Consider the following 12,701-nt stretch of genomic DNA (forward strand, 5'->3'; position numbering starts at 1 on the left):
CTTGAGATTCATCCCCGATTAGTGGCTAGCCAGTAAGATCTCAAATCAAATGAGAGTGTAAAGCATTCCTCTTTACTTGAAGCCTAGGACTAAGGAAGGAGGAGGAAGGGGTCTTTCCAGAGCCTGGGTTCTGTGGAGAAAACCTGGTTAGCAGTATGAAATTCTGGGGGAATGTGCCTAGAGAATGAGTCACCCAGAAATGGCAAAGGAACCCAGAGGGAGGATGTAGAAGCACAATAGAGTGAATATCACCAATTTTGCAAATTGGCCTCTATCATAAACAAAGAAGGTTTGGGTCCTGTGTGAAACCATCAGCAATTTACCTGAATGTAGGATTAGGGAAAGTGCTGAAGAACCCAAGCCCCTGTTTGGGGTTTCCTGTGGTATTAGCAATAGTTACGGTGATAAGACAGTTGAGGGCACTAGCTTGGGAATTGCCAATTTGGGAACTGGTGCCCCCTGCTCTGCAACAACCTTGCTGTGTGACCTTGGACAAGCTTCTTCCCCTCTCTGGCCTCATCTGTAACATGAGTGGCCAGAATGCCTTCTCTCTGTGGATGCTGCTAGCCCGACATTCTATGATATTCTGGTCCCTGCTCAGGCCCAGCCCCAAAGTCAGTAAGGAAGAAATCCTGCTGAATTATGAGTGTCATGAGGGATAATACTGTCCTCAGCTTAGATTTCTTCCTGGCTGGACTGCTGCTGTGCTGAGGCTGTGCCTCTCAATCAGGAATTGGAAGGGAGAAAAAAAGAAGGAAAGATCATCTGCTTGTATTTAAAAAGGAAGGAGAGCAAAATGGGAAGTACAGATCAGGCTTGCTCATGCCCATCTTTGAAGTACGGAAAAGCACTTTCCCTGAATAGTGTGAGTGAATATGATGAATGAGGCTATTTGATTAAGCAGGATGAAACTGGTGAGCCAGCGTTCTCTGTGTTTTATTTTGCCTAATGGCTGTAATCAGAAATCACGCAGTCATCTTTTCAAAAGTGGGAGCCAGTGGCGAAGCTCACAGGTAGTTGTGCGTCTGCAGTTCTTTTGAAGACCCCACATCTCTCCTGGAGCCTCTGGGAGATTGAGAATATGGAGGGGTCTCTAACGAAGTCTCCACCAACACCAAAGTAATTGGATCACTTTGTCAATTCAGTTAACAGCCCATTGGTTCAATTTCCTTTTGTAAATTTAGATTAGATAGCCAGTACCTAGGACAGTAGCTGGCACCAAGTAATGTGCTTCGAAAGTATTTATTAAATTAATTAATCAGTGAGTGACAGGAACAATGAAGGAATGCATGAATAATGGATGGGAACCTTGTAGGTAAGGGAAAAAATGTACAGATGAATTTTCGCTCTTTCTGTCAAATTGACATCGTTTTTGATAGGACATGAGAAACATTTGTGATGTACCATCCATCTGTTCATTGAGTTTTCATTGATAAAAACAGAGATTCCTACATTTGAGCCCTAGGTCTTTTCCTCATTTGCTGTGTAAACTTAGGGAAGTTGTTCAACCTGTCTGTGCTTTAGTTTTCTCATCTCTAAAATGAAAATATTAATAATACCAATCTAGTGCCTGGGGATAGTGGGAAGACAGAAGGAGATAATAAGTGTGAACACTAATTACACTTTATGGCCCAAGGAGCTACAGATTAGGCTAGATGAAAATGAAGTTGGCCCTATGTGTGTACCACAGAAGGCACTTAGGCACTTGCCTTTAAGGCATGATTTCAGAAGGTCGATGAGGCCCTTCTCTCCCCAGGCATCATGCCACTGAGAAGTAGTATGCTTAAAACTCCTACTCTTAGATTCCCTTTGGGAAAAAAAAAAAAAAAAAGAATTCCCTTTGAGCTAAAAAAAAATGCCCAGAGAAGTTCCATTGGTGATATAAATTATATGAGAAGGTAAACACATTCAGACATTAACCACTAGTTATTTCCCAGACTTTAGTCTACCTTCAAAAGACAGAGCAGTATGCATACTCATCAATGCCTTGGCTTTTGAGTCACTCAGTTCAAATCTAGGGTATGCTACTTACCAGCTATGTGGCCTTAGGCAAGCTACTGAACTCTGAACCTTTGTGTTCTCAGCTGTAATTGACTAATGATATTTACTTCTTAGTGTACTATGGGGATAATATGAGATAATGAACATGAAACTATTTGCATACATCACTCATACTCAGAGGAGAGTGATTATTATTAACATGACTTTTCTCCCATTGAAGATGTTCATAAAAACATTATTATGGATGGAATGTTTGTGCCCCCACCCCCATATTTATGTGCTGAAGCCCTAATCCCCAGTATGATGGTATTAGGAGGAAGAGCCATTAGGTGGTAGAGGCCCCCGATGGGATTAGTGTCATTATAAGAAGAGGAAGAGACTCAGAGTTCTCTCTCTCTGCCCTATGAGGACATAGCAATAAAGTGGCCATCTACAAGCCAAGAAAAGAATCCTCACCAAGAACCCAACCATGCTGGTACCCTGATCTCAGACTTTAATCCTGTGGAACTATGGTAAATAATTGTCTGTTATCCAAGCCACCTAAGGTGTATGGTATTTTGTTATAGCAGTGCAAGCTGACTAAAACAAACATGAAGGGCAGTTCTCAAAGATTTTCAGCCATATTTGGAGCACAGCAACAGTATTGCAACGAATTTCAGTTCTTGGAATGACCACTTTAAAGGACACCCCTCAGGATGCTTGGATGGCTCAGTTGGTTAAATGTCCAATTCTTGATTTCTGTTCGAGTCATGATCTCATGGTTCATGAGATTGAGCCCCACATCAATCAGGCTCTGCCCTGACAGCACAGAGCCTGCTTGGAATTCTCCCTCTCTCCCTCCCTTTCTGCCCCTCCTCTCTCCACGCTTTCTCCCCCCTCTCTCTTTCTCTTTCTCTCTCTCTGAAAAAAAATAATAAATAAAAACTTTTTAAAAAATAAAGGACACCCCTCATCCTCATGTAGCCCCTTTCCCACCTCCCAGAAATCAGTGACTATTGACTGGCCCACACTGTAGGTGAATGTTGCTGGAATGCACAGAGAGTTAAGGAAGATCTCTTGAAAGAGATAGTCTCTGAATGGGGTTCAGAGAGATGAATAGGATGGGGTATGAAATGGGGAAAGAGGTCATCCCTGCCTCCTTGTGATTGTCGCCATTTTCATGAGTTCCTGGCATCCTGTCTCCTCCTCCTCTCCCCTCCCCCTATGTCCTCCCCCATCCCCTCACCCTATCCCCCAACCCTACTTGTGCCAAAGGGAGTCAAGGAGAGAGATTTCTCCTTCTCCTTCAGAAACCTCTTTTTCAATCATTTCTCCACAGAATTTTATAGTTTAAATGCTAGGAGGCTGCTCCATGCATCTTGCTCCCCAGCCATCACATCTGGGGTCAGTCACTTCCTCTGGAAGAAGCCCAGGCTCAAGGAGAAAGTACCAAGTTAGAGAATGCAAGGGGCACATGAATTTTGGTCTTTTGCTTGTTTTATAGATCATCTTTCTCTTTTGACTGGAACCTTACCTTGCCTCTTTGCCCCAAGGTAGAATCAGGGATACCACAAGGCCTGCATATCCAGATATTCCCCCTTCACTTTATCAGGGGAAAGGTGGGAGTCTGGGAGGAGCAGAGAAAGAGACACACCAGACAGCCAAACGCAGCCCCATATTTGGACTGCAGCTAAGAAAAGGGTTAAAGAGAGATTTTCTTCTCATATCTTATTGAGATCATTTTATGGCTCCAATCTCAAGGGAAATGAGCAGTTTGCACATTTACCGTTTCCTATCAGTCGACCATCTGTAGGCACCACCTTTCACAAAGAGCTTATACATTAACTGGTCACTTTATCATTGTAATATATTTGGAAAATCAAAAACCAGCTGTTATAAAGCTATAAACTGGAGACTTTATTACATATTGTTTATCATTACTTTAGTATTTGGAGATTCATAATGCACGGACTTTGAGATCTATCTGTATTGCCAAGGAGGCCAAAGTTTATTTCCCTAATAATATGCAAATGGAGCCTTTATACCAGATAATGAATAATCACTTTAGATTAAAGGCTGAATTTTCTTTTAGTGGTACTGGCAGTGCAGCCTTTTGCATGCAGTTAATAATTAATTTAAAGAATTACCACTTCAGTGAGCCCTGCTTACATTATTTATTAAGTGTAATTAAAGTATTTATTAGTCAAGTAATAAATGAGGGACAACCCCCAGCACCTTCACAGTGTTGTAAAATAATCACAGACCATGTTTATCTGCAAAACAAGACTGAGTGTGGCTCGAGTGTGTTAATAGATTTTTCGTGATCATTCCATGCTCTATCAGTGTACCTCGACAATGGGTGTGTGTCTGGCGTGCCCACCTGCTTCCATTGCTTGGTTCATTCTACAGGAAAGGAATACCTTGGCTTTTTCTCATTGTTGATCTGTGTGTGTTCGTTTGGAGGCAACATAAAAAGGATTTCTTGGTTCAAGGGAACATCCCCAGTCTACTATGTTGGTATAGCTCAGATTGGCTGCTCCTGAAGGGCTGCTGAAAACATTACCTATAATGAAGATGACTGTATAATTCTTGTCCAAACCAGGACAATTTTGAGAATGAAAGAGGATGTTACTAATGATAATATGTAAATTGAGAGCGTTCTAGGCAAACCAAGACTGAACCTTCAAAAATTAGCATGGCCTTTACCTACCCTTCAAGCTGGGTTGCCTTTACTGTGTTGTGAATTTAAGAGTCACCTTTTACCTCTGACTGCTGCTTACCACATAGGGTTTTAGATAGAAAGCTGGACTGCTGCCTTCCCTCAACTTCAGGCAACTTTGGGCTGCCCATAGTCTTCCCCAGGAAACCTTTCCCGGTCCCTCCAACCAGAAATAACCACTACTTCTAACCCCCATCACATTGCTTACACCTCTGTTGGGGGCCTATCTCAGAGGCTTGCTGCGCCTTGATTTATTTATTTTAACCACCCTGTAAAGAGATTGCAAACTCCTTACAGTAAGGGACAGACTATACTTGCAGACTTTTAACTCTTCCATCCATGCTTACATTGGTGCCTCGCTAAAAGTAGGTATATAGTAAACATTTACTAAACAGATTTTATAGTTGGGAAGCACAATCCTTCATCTTTCTAATCAGGAATGAAGACAGAATTTCAATCCAGATCACTAACCAGAATCTGTAACTGGACAGATAAGTTTGCAGAGTGGACATAGCAGGGGAAGGTGTGGCCAGCAGGCAGCATTCCAAGAGCCATTCAGGTCTGCCGTGGAAATCACTTGAGAATAGGATTACTCACAGATCAGTGAACAAAGTCTTAAGGCCCACTCCAGGCAGACTAGTGCCTCATTGGCCCTAGAGTATCATGCTTAGCCTTTGTTCTCTGAGTCCTCTCTCTGGAAAGTTCTCAATCCTATGCTCTCTGAAAAGCAAGGATAAAATCGATCGAAGCATATACAGGTTAAGAGGCTTTCCGAAGGTTACCCAGATGACTGCTGCATCTCTGCAAATCTGACTTCTTCATTTGTGTGAATCACACCTACCTCATGTTCCACTTCCTCTCTAAGGCTTTTTCTGACCACCTCGCCGACCATTTAAAAATTTGCATTATCCACATCACTCATTTCAGCCCTTTGCATCTTTGGGTTGCCCTGCTTTATACACATAAACCTTCACCATCCAGAAAAGGATGATGTGTCCTCCTCTCCCTGTACTTCTCCACAGTACTGGGCACCCAGTGCTCAGCAAATGAAGAAAGGAGAACCAGACCTCACCTCAGTTTTCCCTGAATGCATCCCTCTCCTGCCTGCCTGCCTCCAGCCTCGCTCACTTCCCGGAATCCCACCTGGAAGGTATTATCACTTATCCAAAGATACTACTGTATTAAAAAGGAAAAGAAGTGATGTCCGGTCAAAGTTAAAGGGGCTGAGTGACATTTGAGAAAGCAAGCCCAAAGAATCAAACTTCATGTTTTAATAACAGCCAAGACTACTGGGCCCAAACTTGTGGGCTTATAAATTGATTTGTCTTTGGGCCCCTTTACAGAGCTGTTTCTAGGCGACCGACAGGTTGGCCGTATATCATGTGTGCTCTGGCCTCGTGCTGTGGCAGCCTGCTCCTGACCTCTTAATCAAGCCGAGTGCTGGGGCACAGAGAGGAGATATGCGATCACTTATGGAAACACCCAGCTGGCGTCAGGCCCACAAACCATCTGCCTGTCTCGCTTTGGTCAGACTGACTGTCTGCTAATGCCCTCTTCTCCTATGAGCCATTTATATATTTCCCCAGCCTTTTTTTTTTTTAAGTGGAAAACAAATAGCATTATTGGACGTACTCTGCCTGGCTACAGCTGTGAAACACAAAGTTGGAAATCAGTCCAAGACGGAGTCGACAGCATATTCTCTGCTTGGTTGGGGAGAGATCCAAACTGCTGATCTAGCCTCATTTGATCTTTGATATTTTATTTATCTATAAATTTGACATGGCCCTGTTAGGAAACATCTTTCTGTTGTTCATTTTCTCATTCTTTTTTGTGTTTCCAAAGGGAAGGGGCCTTTGCTTAGTTGTAACCAAGGGTCAGCATTTCTTCCTGGCCTTGTCAGAAGGTAATCAATGTAAAGACAATAAAACATGAGAATTGCATGCAGCTGGTAGCAGCAGGGATGGGAGAGAGGGAATAGAGGTTTGACATAATTCCCCTGGGCTCTTTGCTACTTACCGAAGTCAGTAATAGATCACAAATACAGAGTAGTGAACAGAGCTAGATGAACCTGGGGTGGGAATCCTTGCCCTCATCATTGTTCCATTCAACTAGGAATGAATGAGTACCACTGGGCAGAAAAGCACCATGGCTTCCGAAAAAAAACGCACAATCCCTGTACCTGCAAGGAAAAACACTGACAGTCAGCTAATCATCCAACCAATAAGTCAATATTGACAATATCCTCTATACCTGTCTTGGTTTGAGTTCCCCAGAAGCAGATCCTGATGTGAGTGTAAACTATCTACTTGGGCGCTGCAGGTAACACAAGGAGAAAATGCAGTAAATAAAGGGTACATGACTTTTTTAGCCAGCTACTGCTATGGACCGCTGGAGCCTACCTCTCAAGAAAACTGTGGGAAATGGTGCAAAGCACATGATTCAGAACCACTTCAAGGAGTGAGGGAGCTGGGGTGTTTATATACCAACTTAAGAGCTTCATTAGTTTGAGGGCTATTGCTAGAGGGTGGTAACTCTTTGAAACTCTGGCCTGCCATATATACAAAGAGCAAGCTTTCCCCTACTGAGGGTGAAGGAAAGGGAGCCTTCAGGCACACAAAGGCAGATACTGACATTTTTAAGTTAGCTGGAGCCCACTGAAGGGTCCAAAGAGTAGGGCGGGGCCCTGAAAGCACCTGCTACAAAGTCAATCCCTAAGTGAGGGGCTTCTGGGGAAGCAAGAAACTGAATATACACTTTCTATGTCCTTCACGCAATCAGTTAGAATGATGAAACTATTAGAATGCAGTCTGAAAATCAAACACTAAATGACATAAACAAGACTGAGAAAAATGGAAGTCCAGAAGGAAAAATAGCTGTCCCACCATTGAGGAATTTCCATGAAAAAACTTACAATTAAATTAGGACTTGAAGAATGGACAGAATTTGGATTATGGAAAGGAGGGAGAGGAAGATTTGGATAAAATTATTTATTCCCAAAATTGGATATAAAAATACTTGAAAAATAAATAATCAGATTGAGTCCAGTGAACTCTTCCTTCCTATTCACATTCACATTATCATCTTAGAGATGATATCCATGATTATCCACAATTTCACTCCAATAGACTCTTTTAGTTTAAGTTTCATGGCATCTCAATTCAGTAGTCAAGGAAGTTTGCATCAGATGAACTTCTAAATTCCTTTCCTATCAGAGATTTTAAGAATCATGAGTCATCAATAAACTACTCAAAGGACTAATGATATTCTATTTTGAAAGATTATTTTGCTGGTTATATAAATAATTACCTCCTGGTTTATCTGTTTGCCCATTCAGTAACTCAAACCTCAGTTAAGCAGAACATTTTAGGACTGGGGGTGGGAGGTGCTCATACAAAGGGTAGGGACAGGTCTGGTCACATGCCCCTTTGACAGAAGACTGGACACATGTGTAAGAGATGTCCTTGGCTGCTGGTTTAACCCTCCATGGTAGGCAAAACAGTGCTTGGGTTTAGCTGAGAGCTTGAACTCAGAAAAGACTGGGTTTGAATCCCAGGTCCGCCATGTGCCAATTTTGTGACTTTGGCAACTTGACTCCTATAAGCCTTAATTTTCTGATCTCTAAAATGGAAGCAATAGCACCCGCTGTCAGAATTGCTGTATGTATTAAAGTTAAAAGGGACATTGCCCGTAAAATATGTAGTCCAGGGTCTGAAAACTTAACAATCCAATATGCAATGATAATGAAAACAAGTACATTAAAAAAAAAAAAGAAATCAAAGGGCATTATTTGCAGTCATCAAAACAGTGCATGCCCTTCTGGTTTCAGAGCTTCTTACTGCTTAATTTTACATACCACACACTAAATCATTGTATTAGTTCATACCATGCATAAGTAAGATGGGAATCTGCTATTTCTGGTGAGGTACCTTGCACATTAGTCCATACATGCATTTTAAGCTCAGGACAAACAATGCAAGTGAAAGGGAATCCAAGTGTAGGTTAATACCATAGAAATAAGGGCATTTAAAAAATTTGACATTAATTTTATGTATTGATTATTTTTCTTGTCAATTTCACTTTTTTCTTCTCTCCAACACCATGGACTAAAACAATGCCATGCTTCTTTGTGAGTGTTGCTCCCAGGACAGCTACTCTGTGGTGTTGGCAGCAGGTCACACGGCAAGGCCATGAGGGGCAAAGAGTCTGGCAAGATAAGGGCAAGGTCAGACACATGAAAAATGGCTACAGGGCAAAGGGTAAGCTATGAAGCATAGCTAAGGTCTGAGATGGGTCTGAGGAATTCTTCCAGCAGCACCAGACATCATCAGACACTGGGTCTCAGGTGGAGGGCAGTGTCTTTCTCCTTTGTAGGGGTTCAGAGAGGCCCACTACAGCACTGGCATGGACAGCAGCTGGACCCAGGATGACCATACATCCTGGGTGGCCCAGCCCTGGACACTTTAGAGAGCAAGAGGAGGAATTATTCATCACTGCTGAGACAGCTGGTGCACCCAAGACTGTCCCAAGCAAACCAGGACCTGCCATCCCAGCCCTGGGGTTTTTTTCCTTTTCACTTGGAATCAGACCATCTCCTCAGCCCCAGTCTGCCTGGGAAACCTAGCCCTCAAATTCTAAGATCCCACCCGCTGTCCAAAAGCTCCCCTCTCCTTAATCCCCATCATCTGTGTAACCCGTCCCTCACCCTGTTTCTCTTCCTCAGAGAGGGATGTCTGGAGCTTCTCTCTGCTTCTAGACAGTCCATTGCTCTCCAGCTAGGCGAAGAAGGTGAGGTGCTCACCCTCAGGCACAAAACTGAAGGAAGTGATGGAGATCTCAGTAATCAAGACAAATCATATTTCAGTGCCATGTTTTTTAAAAATCAAAATTCATGCCAAAAAAATCCTTGATGAGAAATATCTCAAAATTTCAAATAAAGACAGCATCAGTAGCAGCACTGTGCCAAGGCCTATGGGAGCCTAAAGCAAAAGCAAACAGTCATACTGATCTTGTCTTTAGCTAAGATCTTGGTGTTTCCTTCTTTGTGGATTTTTGCATTAATTTTTATTTTTAAAAATATTGGATTAAAATATTATCTGTCTAGATGGCAGAGCTTTTTGGTCATACCTTCAATTTTGTGCCTGAGGTTAGTGCCTCTCTTGCCTCACCGGAATCCTGGCCCTGAATTCTTCATAAATAACAACAGCTTCCATTCACCACGCATTTGGTGGGAAGCTGGCCTTGGGCTAAGTGCTCTGTTTATTTAATCCAGACACTATCCCCTCCAGGTAGGACTCCACCCCACATGCTGTGCCTTTACAGTGCTGCCTTACTGAAACCTGCCCTCTTGGGTCATCCAATACTCCCAGATTACTCTTTCTTGGAGAATAGAAAAAACTTTAAGCTGGAAAGACCCATTGAAACATTCTAATCCTTTGCTTTCTTTTTTTCACATGAGAAGTTCAGTGCATATTACAGGAGCTAAGTGACTGGCCCAGGGTCACACAGCTGCTTGGGATTAGTGTCCATTTATTCATTAACTCAACAAATGTTGACTGAATATCTACTATATCCTCTGTTGTAGACACTGGGAACAGAGTAAGGAGCGAAAGGGGCAGCATCCCTGCTCTCACAGAGCTTACATTCTAGCGTGGAAAGGCAGTTACTATAAAAACACAGCCACACACATGCACATATCAGACAAGGAGAGGAGCCATGAAAAAATTGAATCATGGGAAGAGGGAAAGGAGTGGTGGAATGAGATCAGGGTTTCTCTTTTATATAAGATGGTCATGAAGGGATTTTTAGTAGGTGGTTTGAGCAAACACCTAGATAAAGTAAAGGAAAGAGGAAGTTATGTGGCCAGGGTGGAGGTGGTGGGAGCTAGTTCTAGGGCAAGGTGCCTCCACTTTGACACTATTGATATTTGGGGCTGGATAATTCTTTATTGGATCAGGGTCGGGGGGGGGGGTGACCTACACATTGTAGGATGTTTAGGAGCATCCTTGGCCTCTACATACTTGGTACCAGTAGCACTTCCCTCCCAATCATGACAGGCAAAATGTCCCCAGATATTGCCACGTGCCCTTTAAGGAGCAAAATTATCCTCAGCTAGAACCAGAGTCAACGCACATGGTAAGAGGCAAGTGCAAAAGCCCCAAACAGGTCAGGCTTTTTCCATAGCTCAGAGCAGCACTCTCGGTCACAGGCAACCCCGTCAGCCCTGAGCACCCACCACCTGCAGAGCCAGCACCAACAACACACTACTGGTCTCTGATTCATTTCACACAGGCTGGCTGTGGGCCTCCTTTCATCCTCCAGAGCAAAGGCTCCCTGAGGGTAGGCATCCAGCCTACATTCCTTTATATCCTATGAAGGCTGGGCTCTGGCTGCATGCCTGTACACTCCCTTCTGCTCCTGCTCGGTGGGGACACTGTCCAAGGACTGGGAAGCTCAGAGCCAACTTTGGAGGCACCATGTCCCTGCACAGCAGCCCAGCCCATGCCATCCTGTCAGTTGCCCTCTCCACATCTTTAAGGCTGTGCTTTCACAAAAGGACAACATGTGATGAAAGTTCACCTTCCACTCAATTAACCTTGAGAGAGAAGGTGGTTTTTTTCCCCCCTTTCTCCCCCAAGAGACTTTTTTTTTTTTTTTTTTGATGACCTTTTTGAAGCATCTTATTTTCTGGGCAAAAAGCCAAATGATATACTCTCTTCCCAGCTGCAGGGCTGTTGTAGATTCTCAAAGCTGAGGTAAAGACAGCCTTTGGAATGAATGCAAGATGGGCAGTGGGGTGGAGGGAATGTGAAGAAATGCCTTATTATTCCAGGCGAGATGTGCCTGGAGGGATAGAGCCTACAGGACCCATGAGATGCAGGGACCTAGAGACCTCAGGGCTGCCAGACACTCCCCCCAATTAGGGAGCATGCATGAATATGAATTTTAAAAAATCAATTCCACTTTGGGTGAAAGTTGAATGTTAATAAGTTATAACAAAGCACATCTTGCACAGTATTTTGCGGTCTATGAAGAGGTGTTTTGTTTTTGTTTTTCTTTTTGTTTCTTACCTATTTCATCTCTTTGAGTCTCAGATTCAGTTATCAAGTAAGATTGGATTTTATTTAAGATTGGATCAGTAGGGCAGAATAAATGGTATAGCACATTTGCAACCTATTCCTTAACAGTGGTGCCCAAAAGCTCCCCTACCCCATCCCAGATGTTCAGCATCCCTGGTAGGGTTTAGAGAGGGAAGCACATGCTCCTCTCTCTCTCCCTGATGCAAGGCCTCCAAAATCAACTACATGTACTTGCAGAAGGGAAAATGAAAAGAAGCACCCAGCCCAGGCCCACCTCTTCATTGGGGTTCTCACCAGCACCAGTTCTGGTGGCAAAGGGAGATTCATGAAGGTGGCCACATTTGCTTCAGGTCAGTTTTACCCCCTCTCTCTGAGGTCCACAGGCAGTTGGGAGACTTCTAGAATCTTAGAAGCATTGTTTGAAAGCAACAGTTTAGAAAGAGTCTCTGGGTGGTGGCTTTTTTCATAGGGACCAGGAAGTTGTGACTGGGAGTCAGAAGACTGTGCTGGTAAAATAACAATAATAATAATAATAATAATAATAATAATAATAATAATAATAATAAATAATAATAATAATAAAGAACCACAAGGTCAACAGCAATCTCAGGAGCTGGACTGCCTGGGTTCCAATTCTGGCTTTGAAACTTGCCATCTTCATGACCTTGACCAAATCACTTTACCTCACTATGCCTCCATTTTCCCATCTGTAAAATGGAGAAAATAGGAGGAGCTACCTCTTAGAAGTGGGAGGAGAAGGGGTATCCTCGATCCAGATGCACTCCAACAGGGCACTGAATATCAAGGATCAAAAGTGGCTGAGAAGGGTGGCAGGAAGCTGAGGAAAAGCACATGCAGGCTGTCCCAGGAAAATGATGTTGAGAGATGTGCCAAAGGGCAGATGCCATGCTGGGGCTTTGCTGTGG

At 43.2% G+C, this 12,701-nt stretch overlaps 1 protein-coding gene and 1 long non-coding RNA gene across 7 annotated transcripts in view; one reads left to right on the forward strand and one right to left on the reverse strand.

The window, feature by feature from the left end:
- The window catches only part of SLC14A2 (solute carrier family 14 member 2), a 442,799-nt gene that overhangs the window by 228,965 nt on the left and 201,133 nt on the right, over window positions 1-12,701 (forward strand). The gene's annotated exons all lie outside the window — the stretch shown is intronic.
- The window catches only part of LOC106972965 (uncharacterized), a 225,317-nt gene that overhangs the window by 76,375 nt on the left and 136,241 nt on the right, over window positions 1-12,701 (reverse strand). Inside the window, exon 10 of one of the 2 annotated variants that reach the window (XR_001429919.3) lies at window positions 3,239-8,902. The exons of the other annotated variant lie outside the window; for it this stretch is intronic. This is a non-coding gene — a long non-coding RNA (uncharacterized LOC106972965). Of the gene's footprint in view, window positions 1-3,238; window positions 8,903-12,701 lie in introns of those variants that run through there. 2 annotated transcript variants of the gene reach the window in all.

Source organism: Acinonyx jubatus, chromosome D3, assembly GCF_027475565.1.
Source record: "Acinonyx jubatus isolate Ajub_Pintada_27869175 chromosome D3, VMU_Ajub_asm_v1.0, whole genome shotgun sequence".
NCBI lineage: Eukaryota > Metazoa > Chordata > Mammalia > Carnivora > Felidae > Acinonyx > Acinonyx jubatus.